Raw genomic sequence first — 16,448 nt, 5'->3', positions numbered from 1 at the left:
CTGATCCAGACATATGCAAGATTTTATTCTGATTGGTTATCATCATTATCATCAATTGAGCACTTTCTGTGTGCAGAACACTGTACTAAGTGCTTGGGAGAGTACAAAATCCTGTTGTTATATTTTCCCAAATGCTTAGTACAATGCTCTTCATTCATTACGTCAATCAATCAATCAATGGTATTTACTGAACACTTACTATGTGCAGAGCACTGAACTAAGTACTTGGGAGAATGCAACAGATTTAGCAGACACATCCTCTTTCCACAACGAGCTTACAGCCTAGAGGGAGAGACAAATATTAATTTAAATAAGTAATTTATAAAGGTATGAACATAAGTGTTGTGGGGTTGAGGGTGAGGTGACTATGAAATGCCCAAATGTTACAGATCCAAGTGCACAGATGATGCAGAGGGAGATGAAGTTGGGGAGAAGAGGGAAGGTCTCTTGAGGAGGTGTGACCTTAATAATGCTGGGGAGAGTGGTGGTCTAGCACATATGGATGGGGAGGGAGTTCCAGGCCAGAAGGAGGATGTGAGTGCTTAGAACGGTGCTTGGCACATAGTAAGTGCTTAACAGATGCCATCATCATCATTATTATTATTATTATTATGTGGGAAAGGGGACAATGGCTAGATAGACGAGATTGGGGCACAGTGAGTAAGCTGGCACTAGAGGAGCACAGTGTGTGGACTGGGGTGTAATAGAAGAATAAATACCAACACTACTACTAGTAGCTGCTCAATAAATAGCACTATTACTACTCCTAGCTTTCTACTACTACCACAACCGCTACTGTTATTGCTACTACTGCTACAGCTCATCTGAATTCTGAATTTGTGAGTTTACCTCCATTAGAAAGTACAGTACCTTCTTCCATCCTCTGGGTTGCATTGAGCGATCTCACACTGGAGTTTCTTAAAAGGCCCTCTGATTAGTAACCTACTCCAGAAGATTCGTCATTGCTTAAATAATTGAATCTACTTTTAAAAATGGAGACAATTAACTTCTCATTTATAACCAAGAAATAATTTCACTCTATGGGGTCGGGTTCAGCGTTAGTAGCCAAGAATGCAGTTATTGTTCAGAACATGGAAACTCTGCCACAGTTCCCTTTCATTTGACTGTGGAAGCCATAGCATATTGTTATCCTAATGTTATAACTGTATCATGATAATGATCATGTATAAAAATAATGATGGTATTTGTTAAGCGCTTACTATGTGCAAAACACTGTTCTAAGTGCTGGATAATAAATAATAAAATAAAATAATGATGGCATTTGTTAAGCGCTTACTATGTGCAAAGCACTGTTCTAAGCGCTGGGGGGATACAAGGTGATCAGGTTGTCCCATGTGGGGCTCACAGTCGTAATCCCCATTTTACAGATGAGGTAACTGAGGCTCAGAGAAGTTAAGTGACTTGCCCAAGGTCACACAGCAGGCATGTGGCGGAGCCAGGATTCAAACCCATGACCTCTGACTCCAAAGCCTGTGCTCTTTCCACTGAGCCACACTGCTTCTAATAATAATAGTAATTGTTAAACACTTACTATGTGCAAAGCACTGTTCTAAGCGCTGGGGAGGTTACAGGTGATCAGGTTGTCCTAAATGGGGCTTACAGTTTTAATCCCCATTTTACAGATGAGGTAACTGAGGCACAGAGAAGTTAAGTGACTTGCCCAAAGCTGACAGCTGACAGCTTACACAGCTGACAGTTGGCGGAGCCGGCATTTGAACCCATGACGTCTGACGCCAAAGCCTGTGTCCTTTCCACTGAGCCACGCTGCTTCTCTTGGCAGCTGAATCTAATGATGAAGTACTTTGGGTTACTAAATGGCCAACTAGGACCCCCAAAGAGGTAATACAGGCATCCAGAATGACCAATATATGTCCCTGGAGTAGTTGATGCCCTGGAAAATTTTATTCTATTTATCAAGTATATGAACTGGATCAATCACTAAGACATTTATGTATCAGTATGTTCAAGAGGCCCCTCTCAGGGTTGCACCTGGAGAGTTTCCAGTACTCTACCAATCTCGGCTATGGGAGGGAGAGTCAAGCAGAAGCCTACCCATTCCATCCCTAGCTTGGGCAGTGGCTAGTGAGTGGAAGGTAATCTGCTGGGAGTCAAAACTCACCCATGCTGGACAGCAACGGCATGGAAGAGAGTCAAGGATGGAGACTCAAGTTCACCGCACAGAAGGCGGCAATGATAAACCATGTCCGTATTTTTTACCAAGAAAACTCTCTGGACACACTACCGCAAAGATTGCAGATGGAAAGCGGGGAGTTCTGGGAGAGATGTGTCTATGCACTATGGGTCAGAAATGACTCGACGGCATAAGACAAGACAAGACGTTCAAGAGGGGTTCAGACTAATTTAAGGATGGGCAGTTCAAAATGAGTCTCTGAAGAAAGGTTAGGGATGGACTGAGGGGGGTTGAGGCTGTGGATGGTTTGTGCTGCACCACTGGAGGGAAAATTAGGGATAGAGGAGGGAAAGTCAGGAGTACTCTCATTATTGTTAGTATTATGGAATTTGTTAAGTACTCACTACATGCCAAGCACTGTATTAAGCACTGGGGTAAATACAAGTCAATCAGATTGGATACAGTCCCTGTCCCACATGCGGCTTACAGTCTAGAAGAGAGGAAGAACAGGTAGCGATCAATAATTGAATGGTATTAATTGAGCACTTATGATGTGCTGAGCACTGTACTAAACACTTAGGAGAATACAATATGACAGAGTTGGCAGACACATTTCCTACTAGCAATTAACTTCCAGTCTAGAGGGAATGACTCCCCATCTCAAAGGTGAGGAAACTGAGGTGTAGAGAAGTTAAGTGACTTGCCCAGAATCACTCAACAGGCAAGTGGCAGAGCTAAAATTATTATTATTAATAATAATGATAATAATAATAATAATCGTGATATTTGTTAAGCACTTATTATGTGCCATGCTCTGTTCTAAGTGCAGGGGTAGATACAAGGTAATCAGGTTGGACACAGTCCATGTCCCTCATGGGGCTCACAATCTTGATCTCCATTTTAGAGATGAGGTAATTGAAGAACAGAGAAGTTAAGTGACATGCCCCAGGTCACACAACAGACATGTGGCACAGCTAGGATTAGAACCCATGACCTCTGAGTCCCAGACCAGTGCTTTTTCCACTGGGACATGCCAGGCCTCTGATTCCCAGGACTGTGCCTTTTCCCTTAGGCCAAAACAGGTTCCATTCCTAACCATAAGGGTTAGTGTCCAGGAAGCAAAATGCATGTGCTTCTTCCAAGCATCCCCCTGCCACCGTCAGAGATAACAAGGCAACAAAGGGAATTCCATTTGCTTTGATCAAATTGTTGCTTCTGCAAATGAGAAATGCAGGTCAATTTGTGAGAAGGACCAAAACCTCAGGATATTGAAGAGACAGAGTTCTGAGCCCTAGGCCAGCTGGACAGTGAGGGTGAATACCTAATGCTGTTGTTGATGGTTTTATATTCTTAAACGATGAAGAGAAGCAATATTCATTGAGTTCACTGCCCATGTTCTGCTTAGTATCTTCCAGTGTTTCACACTCTAGAAATATTAAGTAGCAACCTTAACCCTGAATATACAATTTGCTTTCATGCTCGTAGCGTCTTGAAAGGAGCCATCAAAAGTGAGAGAGGGTGCTATTTAGACTTTTTTCAGTTCTGAACAGTAACCAATAATAATAATAATAACAATAATGATGATAATAATAATAATGGCATTTATTAAGCGCTTACTATGTGCAAAGCACAGTTCTGGATACTAATGAGGAATCTGATGACATGGAGAGAAATGATTTCTTGGTCATAAACTGAAAAGTTAATTGGCTCCATTTCTTGCAATAGATTCAATTATTTAGACGGCAATGTCTCTTTCAGAGGTAGGTACAAATCAGGAAAGGTTGAAGGGGTAAGAAAGCCCAAAATGAGCTACCCACAAGCCTTTTTGCATGGATGCTGAGGAATTGGTGTATGGGGAACAGATTTATTGGTACTTGCATGATAAAAATGGCCTCAGAGGTACCATTAGATAAGTTCATTAGAGCACAGCCTACTTATTAAAAATTAACATGGAAAAGACATGATCCCTACAGCTGGCAAAGAGTCTGGCCTAGTTAACTCCAGAAGCATATGAAACCTCCTTCCTAAGTGGTTCATTTATTAATCCAAGTGTGTCCACTGTGTATAGAATAATAAGAATAATTCTGGTGTTTGTTAAGCACTTTCTATGTACCAGGCACTGTACTAAATGCTGGGTTAGATTCAAGCAAATTGGGTTGGACGCAGTCCCTCTCCCATGTGGGGCTCAATATCTCAATTCCCTTTTTACAGTTGAGGTACCTGAGGCACAGAGAAGTTAAGTGACTTGCCCAAGGTCACACAGTGGACAAGTGGCAGAGCCAGGATTAGAACCCAGGACCTTCTGACTCTCAGACTCGTGCTCTATCCACTGTGCCATACAGAACACTGTGTAGATCTGTGAATATAAGTGGGATGACCACCCATACTATTCAGATATCAGAATATTTATTGAGTGCCCTTTAGGTACAATATATTGTATTAAATGATTGGGAAAATACTAAGGAAGTATGAGACACAATTCCTGCCCTTAAGAAGCTTACTTCTAATGAGGGAGAAAGGCAAGAAAGTATTTACAAATAGGGCAATCAAAATAAATGAATTGACTGTACAATATTTCATACTTATACATGTGGGGACAGGAAATAGGTACAAATAAAAACGCTTGGTAGGTTGATGTGATGTGAAGTGTTGGGAGGTAATTAGGATTGGTTTGTTGGAGGAAATGGGATTTCTTTAGGATCATTTTGAATAATAATAACAATAGTTGTGGTATTTGTTAAGCACTTACTATGTGTCAGGCACCATATTAAGTGCTGGGATATTCAAGCAAATCAAGTTGGACAGAGTCCCTCTCCCAAATGGAGAACTGTAGAAATTCCTTCCCACATGAACTGCAGAAATTAAGGGGTGGGAAGGAAGAGGAGGAAGTTCCAAGGTTCAGGAATAACATGAGTGATGGAACAGAGAGCTGAGAGCAAAGCCTAGCTAAATTAGCTTGGGAGGGGCAAAGAGTGTGAGCGGGAGAGAATAGGTGAAGGGGGCTAGTAGGTAAGATGGGGAGGGTTGGGGAACAGCTTCAAAGCCACTCACAAAGAGTATTCATTTGTCATGGAAGGAAATGGAAATGGAAATAATTTGGGTGTCGAATTAGGTCTTGATTATTGAATGGTAGGGTTTGGAGGCTGGAAATGGATAATTTAGGTCAGAGGGTATTTTTAGGTGTCCACAAGCTGGATAATTTGCCTATTTAGACCCAAGCTACAGAGTGCCATCCCTTTTTCCAATCCGGAAAAGCACTTAAAAATTCCTCATGAGTTCTTTTAGGTCGCGTGATTCCACTCTCTCAAGTTTGCATCCCCTGTAATTCAGCTAGGCTTTTTAATGAGAGCTGAGTGTGGGGCTATGAATGGAGAACAGGGATAATAATAATGATAGCATTTATTAAGCATTTGCTAGGTGCCAGACATTGTACTTAGCACTGGGCTAGATACAGGATAATCTGACCAAATACAGGCCCTGTCCCACATGGAACTCATGATTTAAGAGGCAAGGAGAGAAAATCTCCAGTTTACAGGTGAGGAAACTGAGGCATAAGACCTCATTTGAAGCAGCACAGGCCTGGGAATCTGAAGATCTGGTTACTGCTTCCAGCTCTGCCATTTTCCTAGTGCATGACATTGGGGAAGTCAGTTAACCACTCTCTGCCTTATTTTTTTCACCTGAAACAGGGGGTACTGAAACCTGCTCTCATCTCTTAAACTGGGAAAGACTTGGGACTTGGATTGCATCTGATTTGTATCTACTGCAGAGTGTAGCACATCGTAGGTATTTTATAGGTACCATAATTACTGTGAATATTTGTTATTCTGAAATTATTAGTGGAACAAAGACATGGGGAGATCTTGAGAAAGTATTTCAACTCACTGTAGGGTTTCCCTTTTCAGATCCACCCACCTGCCCAAGCTTCCTCCTCCTCCTGACTTCTGGCAGACAATTCAATCCACTCCCGTTTCCTTTCTCCTGAGGCTCTCACCAGGATTCAGAATGCTAATCTGAGATCTGCTGGACCGGCCCCAGGCTATATTACCCACAATTAGTTGTGACTCTGACCTTTATGACATCCCTCTTTTTCCCAATTATGAGATATCGTCAATTACCTGTGCGTTTGGAAGGGGACAGTGATTCAGTCCTGCAGGTACCTCACACTGGCATGACTTTCTCTGTGTGTGAACAGGCTTAAAAGTTAAGAGCTGAGTCATTAGCCTTAATCCAAAATTTCACTGAAGCAAAGAGATTTCGAACCACTGGGCCAGATGGGTTAATGAGGAGCTAATGCACATTATTTCCTTTAAAGAGAATGGAAGCCGAGACACTGGATAATTAATGGGATTCAGAGGATTGATGAGAGCAGATTCAGCCTCCAGATACCAAGGGGCCATAATCAGAGGAGATGGGGCAGTCTGTTTGAAGGGAGGCCATTTTCTTGAGATGGAGTAGAGCAGAGGGAGGAAGGGAGATCAAGTTCCTGAGTGATCCTGACATTCTGGGAGAATTTCCTGCCAATATTTTGGCACAAAGAATTCATCTATACCCACTCTTTTGTACTCTACTCTCCCAAGAGCTTAGCACAGTGCTCTGCCCACAGTAAAAGCTGAATAAGTAGCATGGATTGATCAAGGTGAGAGCAGGTGGGATGATGCTTCTAAGAAAGGAACAGAAGAAGTCTTGGAGCCCTGAAAGCCCTTCAGCTTTCTGTCTAGATTGTAAGCCCCTCACGGACAGAGATCGTGTTTACCACTTCTATTCTACTGTACTCTCCCAAGTGGTTAGAAGAGTGCTCTGACCACGGTAAATGCTCAATAAATACCATTGATTGATTAATTTATTTATAATAGGCCTAAAATCAATGAATCTGTGAGGGCCAGACCTTGAATACACAGCTGATCCTATTTCCCACCACAGAAGTGAGGAAAGCAATCCTGCGGATGGTCTCTGAGGGCACCCTGGGAATCCATGTGTGTGGGGGGAGGAAAGCAAACAGAGGAAAAGCAAGTGACTCCTTTCCTGGACTTATAATATGCAATTTCTGACTATTGCCTCCATTAACATGTAGCCCTTCAAGGACAGGGTCTGAGGCTCTTACTGCCTCGGTGTGCTCCCATGGACTTAGAATAGTGCTCCATTGCACTGTAAATGCCCACTACAATCCTCTGTACACAGTGGATGCCAAGTACAGTGTTCTGCACCCAATCAGGGCTTAATCAATCCTCCTGGTTGGATGGATGAGCTGAGTGTGAACTAATGGAAAGGGGGCATGGGACAGGGAGCCCTGAGACCTGAGTTCTTATGGTGTTTAGCACAGTGCTTGGCACAGGTTAAAAACTAACAAATATCACTATTACTACCATAATTTATGAATGAAGGAGCCCCCTGTGTCAGGAGTGTCCTTTTCCAGGCCTTTGCTCCATGATAAGGACAATTTAGTGCTTTGCAATTCTTAAAAAATAATCATTAAAATTATCTGCTGAAAGCCTCCAAAGCTAGTACAAACACAGATTTGAATTAATTATGGGCACCTATGGTTCAGCCTTTCCAAAATTATCTGAGGAAATGTTTGCTAGCAAAATTATTAACATGTAACTCAGTGGATAATGAGTCAGTTTAACATTATTTCATTAATGGCAGAATTACAACGTTCCAACAAAATTCTCTCTTCTAAATTGAATTTGAAAGTTCACATCAGAGACGTATGCTGCTTTCACAGTCCTGTTCTATTTTAAAAAAGTTCTTTGAGAGTTTTAAGTTTTTATCCTCTCTGTCATTTTCCTTCTGCAGATTATTTACATTCTGAACGACGAGCTTATTGAACAATTGGAGTAATTTGCAGTGATTTGACAGTGTCTCACTAGAAGCCGTCCTTGAGATAATAGAGAACTCTCGCAAGACCTCATTAATCATGATCCATCCACTGGCACAGTAAGTGGGATTAGGCGGGAGCCACCATTCTGGGAGACGATCGTGGTGTGAGCCAAGTTCCCCTTGGTTTGAACTGAGGATACTCTCAACTAGCTCTGGGCAGGGTAAGGAGCACTAAAGATCATCAACTTCCTGAAGGTAGGGGGATCCCTTGGGCGGAAGCAGGTAGAAGCAGTCTGAAATAGGGGAAAGAGCCAAAAGTGGGCTGGAAATGGGAGCATCTGCTGTGTGACATGACCTTGGGCAAGCCATTTAGCCTCTCTGGGCCCCCTCTTTAAATGAATATAATTCCAGCTCTTCTCTCTGGCTCATGTTCTATGAGAAAACAAAATTAGATCACTAGTGTGGTAACGTCTGGTAAAACCAAAGGGATATAGACTGTAAGCTTGTTGTGGGGAGGGAACGTGTTTACCAATTCTGTTGTACTGTAGTCTCCCAAGCCCTAGTTCAGTGCTCTGCACACGGTAAGTGCTCAACAAATACCACTGATTGATTGATTTATTGATTGATTCACCCCAAAGGTAGTAGTAGTCGGAGTAGCTGGAGTAATCAAGATATTTGTTGAGTAACCACTCGGTGCAATGCAACTTGGGAAGTAGAAAACAGAAAAGTGACACATTTCCTGCCCCCAAGAATGGAATAATCGAAATAGTGGAATGTACAACTGGCTAACATACATGAAGAAGTGCTCAGGAGGGGTATAAAGAGTGCATAAATGAGAAGCAGCGTGGCTCAGTGGAAAAAGCACGGGCTTTGGAGTCAGAGGGCATGGGTTCAAATGCCAGCTCTGCCAATTCTCAGCTGTGTTACTTTGGGCAAGTCACCTAACTTCTCTGTGCCTCAGTTACCTCATCTGTAAAATGGGGATTAAGACTGTGAGCCCCCCGTGGGACAACCTGATCAGCTTATAACATCCCCAGTGCTTAGAACAGTACTTTGCACTTAGTAAGTGCTTAACAAATACCATCATTATTATTATTATTATCATAACTGCTGGAGGCTGTTGGGGAGATTGCTCAATTTGGGGTGCTGAAACCTAATTGGTGAAAGCTTGTTGGAGGAGGGGAGATTTTGGAAGGGGATTGAGTGCTGGCAACATGAGGTCTGTCTGCACTGGGGAGAGAGGAAGTCCCAGACTGGGGTAACAGCACAGACCAGGGGATAAAGGCAGGAGGAATGAGTACAAGGTACAATTAGGAAGCTAGAATAGAAGGTCTCAATCAGCATCACCACAGCTCTCCATCCCTTGAGAGTCTGTTAGGCTTTTCATTCTCTGTAAACATCTGCCACCAACAACATTCATTCATTCAATCGTACTTATTGAATGCTTACTGTGTGTAAAGCACTGTATTAAGCACTTGGGAAAGTACAATATAACAACAAACAGACACATTCCCTGCCCACAACGAGCTCAGAGTCAAGAGGGGGAGACTGACATTAATTTAAATGTATAAATAAATAAAGTACATATCAAACTTCACCCATCCCTCCATCCCTAGCCCTTGGGATGTTCCTCACAGTTGAGTCATCCCACCCACTTAACCCAAAGAGAAACAAAAATGGCAAGAGTTTGTCCTGGATCATGGGCCATCATGTCTAATGAGAAAAGGGGTAATGAAAGGGGAGCTGGGGTGGAGGAGCCCTTTGAATGAGTGGGATCTTGGCAGGGCTCTTCACATCCCAGCACAAAATGGAATCGGTGAGAACTGGACTAAATCAGTCTTCATTACATAAGATCGAACTATGGGTATCTTAAACACTTATCCCCAAGATAAGTGTTGTAGAATTGGAGAGACTGCTGAAACATTCCAAGGAGGAGTGTGGAAGTGCGAGGGTGACTCTGCAGAGAGCGTAGTTGAGATTGGGAAAGCAGTAGGGCATGGTGGATAAAGCATGGGCCTATGAGCCAAGAAGGTCATGGGTTCTAATCCCAGCTCCACCACTTGTCTGCTGTGTGACCTTGGGTAAGTCACTTCACTTCTCCGTGCTTCAGTTACCTCATCTGTAAAATGGGGATTGAGACTGTGAGCCCCACATAGGACAAGGACTGTGTCCAACCCAATTTACTTGCATCCCCCCTCCAGTGCTTAGTACAGTGCCTGGCACATAGTAAGTGATTAACAAATACCATGATTATTATTATTAGATTGCTTTTGCAGCATGGGAGATCTGTGAGATGTAGATCAAACACTGTGACCACATTACATTAAACTCTTTATCATACTCCCACTCAGCTCACTGAGGTTGTCAATATCTGCCCTTTGAATTGGGAGTGGAGCCGGTCAGCTAGGAATTCTCTCATCTGTTTGCTCAATCAATCAATCAATCAATCACTCATATTTATTGAGCGCTTACTCTGTGCAGAGCACTGTACTAAGCGCTTGGGAAGTACAAGTTGGCAACATATAGAGACAGTGCCTACCCAACAATGGGCTCACAGTCTAGAAGGGGGAGATAGAAAACAAAACCAAACATATTAACAAAATAAAATAAATAAAATAGATATGTACAAGTAAAATGAATAAATAAATAGAGTAATAAATATGTACAAACATATATACATGTATATCTTCAGCAATGCTCAAGAATAGGTCCCCTTGCCCTCTTAGTGGACTGTTTATACAGTCTAGGTCTGGGGTGGCTCTGAGGGAGAGGATTGTGCCAGGGACCTGTGCTGAACTCTTCGCTGCCATCTTCCCAAATGGGGCATATTAGCAATAATAATAGTAACAATATTTGTTAAGCACTTACTATATTCCAAGCACTGTATCAAGAACTGGGGTAGATACAAGATAAGCAGGTTGGACCCAATCTCTGACCTGCATGACTCACTGTCTAAGTAATAATAATAATAATAATAATAATAATGACGGTATTTGTTAAGCGCTTATTATGTGCCAAGCACTGTTCTAAGCACTGGGGTAGATACAAGGTTATCAGGTTGTCTCATGTGGGGCTCACAGTCAATCTCCATTTTGCAGATGAGGTAACTGAGGCACAGAGAAGTAAGTGACTTGCCCAAAGTCACATAGCTGACAAGTAGCAGAGCCGGGATTAGAACTCATGACCTCTGACTCCCAAGCCCCTGCTCTTTCCACTAAGCCATGCAGTAGGATTTAACCCCTATTTTACAGACGAGAAACTGAGACACAAAAAAGTTAAGGTGACTTGCACAAGGCCACACAGCAGACAGCTGGTAGAGCTGGGATTAGAAACCAGGTCCTCATGGAACTCCTAGGCCCATGCCCTCTCCACTTTGTCATGCTGCCTTTCCAACCACCTCTGAATCTCCAACAGGCTCACCTGGGCTCATTTTTTTATCCCTTTGTTGACCGCCATTGGGAATCCTGCAGCAAAGATGGCAGTGTACCATGTACCATGGCCTAAAGCAATCTCATTTCTGCACCCCTAACATCAAAAAACTCCACGGAGGAAATTCAGCAGCATCTACAGAAAACCAGGTTGTGACATGCAGATCAAGTCAGTGGGTAGGGCTAAAGGGCTCTATAGTTCATTTATTCATTCAATCGTATTTCAATCGCATTTATTGAGCACTCACTGTGTGCAGAGCACTGTACCTTCCCTACTCACAATAAGCTTACGGTCTAGAAGGTGACAGATATTATTACAAATAAATAAATTACAGCTATATACATAAGTGCTGTGGGGCTAGGAGGGGTGACAAATATAGGAAGCAAGTCAGGGTGAGGCAGAAGGGAGTGGGAGAAGAGGAAAGGAGGGCTTTCCATAGGCCACCACCAAGCCACAGACATCTTGGAAGAATCTATCTCAGCCAAAACCCATTTTTACAGGACCCCTGAATCATTTGATCAGCGCTATTACTTAGCACATACTGAGTGCAAAGCTCTATACTAAGTTCAGCAGCAGCAACAACACATGATCATTTCCCTCAGGGGACAGCCAAACTAATGATGAGAACTTGAAAATTCCCAATGGTCACAATAGTCAAATCACAATAGTCAAGGAAGAAACCCTTCAGGGGTGGATAGACTACATCAGTAACTTTCTGAATGCACCTTTTTTTTTTAAGGCCCATCAAATGAGAATCCACCAACCACCGTTTGCAATCAGTCAAGAACCCACTGTGTGTAGTGCCCTGTTCTAAGCACTTGGAAGAGTGCAATAGAGTAGTAGACGTTATCAATGCTCTCAAGAAGCTTACAATCTAGCATGAAAGCCTAAAGCAAACAGTGGATTGGAGCACATGAAAAAAGTATGGAAAACAAATACCTAAGTGTACTTAAATACCTAGGCTGGGAGCAGGGGGCAAAAGTGCTGAAGCTGATGTAAGGGCGATAATAATAACAATAATGGTAGCATTTATTAAGCACTTACTATGTGCAAAGCACTGTTCTAAGAGCTGGAGAGGTTACAAGGTTGTTCCACTTGGGGCTCACAGTCTTAATCCCCATTTTACCGATGAGGTAACTGAGGCACAGAGAAGGTACACATGGTGTGAATAGAGCACTCTGAAAATTCTTGTGTAGAGGGATATGCTGGTTTGAGCCAGCAAAGGGACTTGGTTGGGCTCGATAGAGGGAAAAGGTCATCCACCTTAGCTGGTGTTCCCTCTCTGGATTCACAGACACATCTGTTTCTCCCATTTCTAATGCTTGGAAGCAAGGCTTCTCTTTAAAGAACAGAAATTGTGAGTGTCAAACTTACAGCTTTCCAAGGAACTCCCCTCTCCCTACTGGAACCCCCAGAAGGATCATAGGTTAGATAGCCTCAAGCAGCACTGCCTAGTGGATAGAGCATGGGGATCAGAGTCATTTGTCTGCTGAGTGACCTTGGGTCACAACTTCTCTGTGCCTCAATTACCTCATCTGTAGAATGGGGATTAAGAGTGTGAGCCCCAGTTGTCGGGGGAGACTGGAATGTTGGCCCCTGCAGGATAGAATCCAATGCAGTAACTGGATTCAAACCTGAATTTTTCATACCAACTGAAGACATCGATGCCCAGAATGATGCATCTGGGAAAAGAAGACCTCAAACCCTAGGTTTCTGGACACTGGTAGATAATAACGTTCTACCTTAAAGAGACACTTCCTAATTTGATCAGCACTTACAAAGAGATAGACACTTATTTGGACCTTTGAAATCCAATGGGGCAATCAAAGTTGGCAGCTACCTACTATGCAGAGATGAATACTGCTGTGTCTGAAGATAACAAAAAAAAAACCATTCAGGGCAAAGGATGGGGAATTAATAGTTTTAATACAACCCTCCCCCACCTCTCATTTTTAATAACGTGTTGTTTTTGCAATATTAGCTCAGTTAATTCTCATCCCCGTTTATTTGCTAGGGCTTTTCACATGCTGCTGCTGTAATTTTTAATTTAATTAGTTGCTGCTCCTTCGGTGGCAACAGGTTTGGTTTATCTTTGCAGTTAATGCTGCTAATTGTTTATCCAGCCCTCAGTAATATCTCATTAACTTTATAGGCTATCATTTCCAGATCATCTACGGAATTCATTTTCTGCGTACTTAGTGATGTTGTGTCTTCTAACTTCTCCAGTTGCTTCTTTTAAATAAAGGAATTAGAGAACCAATTGTCTTTTTGATAGTGGAGTCCCAACCACAAATAAATAATGTCTGGAATAATAGTTCCTTTAATTAAAAAAAAATTCCCCCACCCAAGCCATCCATTAGATTCATGGCAACAGTTATCCATAAAACATTTCCGGACCCAGTGGTGAGAAGATTGGGCCAATGTAAAGAAGTTGGTTTGTTTTAAAACACTGCAAAGCTGACATCGCTTCATCTATGTGTTTTAACTTATGAGCAGATGCAATCGGGCAAGTTTTATGGCTTCAGTCTCAATGGATCTGAATGGTTAATCACTTTGTCTTTTCCCCGATTTAGGGAATTGATTATCTAGGGGTCTTAAATGCATAAAGAATTCAGAATAGCCTTGTGAATTGCCATTCTGCCAGGAAAGGAATCAGTGTCAATTTCAACAGTACTTAGCAAATGCCTACTGTTCACAGAGCGCTATACAACACACTTGGAAGACTCACAGAAAACCTGAAAGGCACAAAACTATCCCTTGGAGATTGCAGTCTTATGTCAAGAAAGTAGCAGAGAATATGGATTCATTTTATTTTATTCCAGTGTGGCCCAAGAAAAACAACCTCCATTTGGGATTTCCAAGTTCAATTTTCAGGGGCATAGTGATATACTCCCCCTTATTTCCCTACCGCTCACAGCACAAATACTAGGCATCAAAATGACAGGACTTGCCCAAACCAACTGAAACGTGCATGCATTATGGCACTATGTTTATGAATTGTAGTAAAAACCAGAATGGTGGTTTTTTTGTCTTAGGTCATCCTGGGAGTGACTGTGGGGCTGCATGGCTTACTGAACTTGTCTGATTAGCTGGTACAGACATGTCCTCTTAACCCAGCATGGCCTGCATGGCCTAGCTAATCTCAGCTCTGCCACTTTGCTGTGTGACCTAGGACAAGTCACTTAACTTCTCTATGCCGCAGTTGACTCATCTGTAAAGTGGAGAGTATGACTGTGAATCCCATGTGCAATAGGAACTCTGTTCAACCTAATTATCTTGCATGTACTTAGTGCGGTGCTTGGCATATAGTGAGTGCTTAACAAATACCATGACAAAAAAGCCCCCCAAAATCCTACCACTCAAAGGATGCAGGTGATATTGCTTTATACCTCATTCTAGGTAACAAGCACGCCACAATAAACCATCCGGAGGACATAACCAGAATTGTCTGGTAATGTACTCCAAGCTTATGTCTGTCTCAAAGTTCTGGTCAAATGCTTCAGGTAAATGACTCTCCCCTACACTGCCACCTCCCTCACCCCATCATGGTCAATTCAGGACAACCAGGTTCTAATTCAGCTCACCTCCTGCCTGCTGAGTGACCTTAGACAAGTCACCTAAGTTCTCAAGGCCTCAGTTTCCTCCCTTGTAAAATGAAGATTAAATACGTATTCTCCCTCTTCTTAAATTGTGAACCCCAATGGGTTAGTGACTATATCTAATCTGATTGCATCCACCTGGGCACTTAGCACAATGCTTGGCACATAGTAGATAATAATAATAATGGTATTTGTTAAGTTTTTACTCAGTGCAATGCACTGTTCTAAGAGCTGGGGGGATACAAGGTAATCAGGTAGTCCCACGTGGGGCTCACAGTCTCAATCCGCATTTTACAGATGAGGTAACTGAGGCACAGAGAAGTTAAGTGACTTGCCCAAAGTCACACAGCTGATAAGGGGCAGAGCTAGGATCAGAACCATGACCTCTGACTCCCAAGCCCGGGCTCTTTCCACCGAGCCACGCTGCTTAAATGCTTAACTAATACCATTAATTCCATCAGTGGTATTTACTGAGCATTTACTCTGTCCAGGGCACTATACTAAGCACTTACAATAGCATTACTAGACACTATCCCTGCCTTCAAGAAACTTAAAAATACCATAATCAATAATGTTATCACCCTGGGCTGAGATTAGGCTATCATCAATTTTGGAGGAAACTCCATCCACCGTTTCCGTCTGATAACCAAAGAAATTGTTGAACTGGGAGACAACTTAATTTAAAAAAGGATAATGCAGATGTCAATGAAAAGTTAATTGCATCTCATTCCGAGGAATTGTCGTCCAACAAGGAACTCATCGAACTTCAACAATCCAATCCATAATTCCAAGATGTCAACCCCGATGAAAAAGAAGTTTTGGTTTCTCCACCACCAGCTAGAATCCCGGGATTAATATCTGCTGTCAATTTTCAAGGAAGTGGTTGTACCTATATATATGCCCGAAGAAGAGCCAAATGGAAAGAGGAGTTTAAAGGTGCTTTAAGAAGGACACCTGCTATAAGGCACTTTGAAACAAAAGATGAAGACAGAGATATTTTTCATCAGTTGGACAATTCTTTTACTGTACTTGAAAAATCACTACCACAGTCAGCCGTTGGCAGAAAAAGATTTTACTTCTACAGCCTCCTGAAAAGGCTCATAGTGATTTTAAAATCTCTCATTCATCCAGTATTGTGATGTGATGTTTCGATTCTCTTCAATAAATATTATTCCATAAATGACTTTGTCATTTGCAAATGTAGCCATAATGAATTTTATATGACTTTTGCCGAGACTCTGGAATGGGTACTAACTATAACCTGAAGGCCTGTATTTTCAAGGAACAAGATCCGGTTGCATCGTGGGATACGCTGGCTCTTATTCAGAGCTCTGTGCTGTAGCTTTGTTGTATGAAGTAGAAGACAGAAGGTTGGGGAAAACATAATATGTAGACAATGGGGAAGGCTGTGAAAATGTAACATGGCAGCAGCGACTGGATTGGAGGAG

The 16,448-nt window shown here is 42.4% G+C and overlaps 1 non-coding gene across 1 annotated transcript; it reads left to right on the top strand.

The window, feature by feature from the left end:
* The first annotated feature begins 1,992 nt into the window (after window positions 1–1,992).
* On the top strand, window positions 1,993–2,130 carry LOC119929327. The gene has a single exon (XR_005451456.1). It is a non-coding gene; the product is annotated as a small nucleolar RNA SNORA7 (small nucleolar RNA).
* The last annotated feature ends 14,318 nt before the right edge of the window (window positions 2,131–16,448 follow it).

Source organism: Tachyglossus aculeatus, chromosome 5, assembly GCF_015852505.1.
Source record: "Tachyglossus aculeatus isolate mTacAcu1 chromosome 5, mTacAcu1.pri, whole genome shotgun sequence".
In the NCBI taxonomy this organism is placed as follows: domain Eukaryota; kingdom Metazoa; phylum Chordata; class Mammalia; order Monotremata; family Tachyglossidae; genus Tachyglossus; species Tachyglossus aculeatus.
This window is presented reverse-complemented; position numbering and strand designations above follow the sequence as displayed.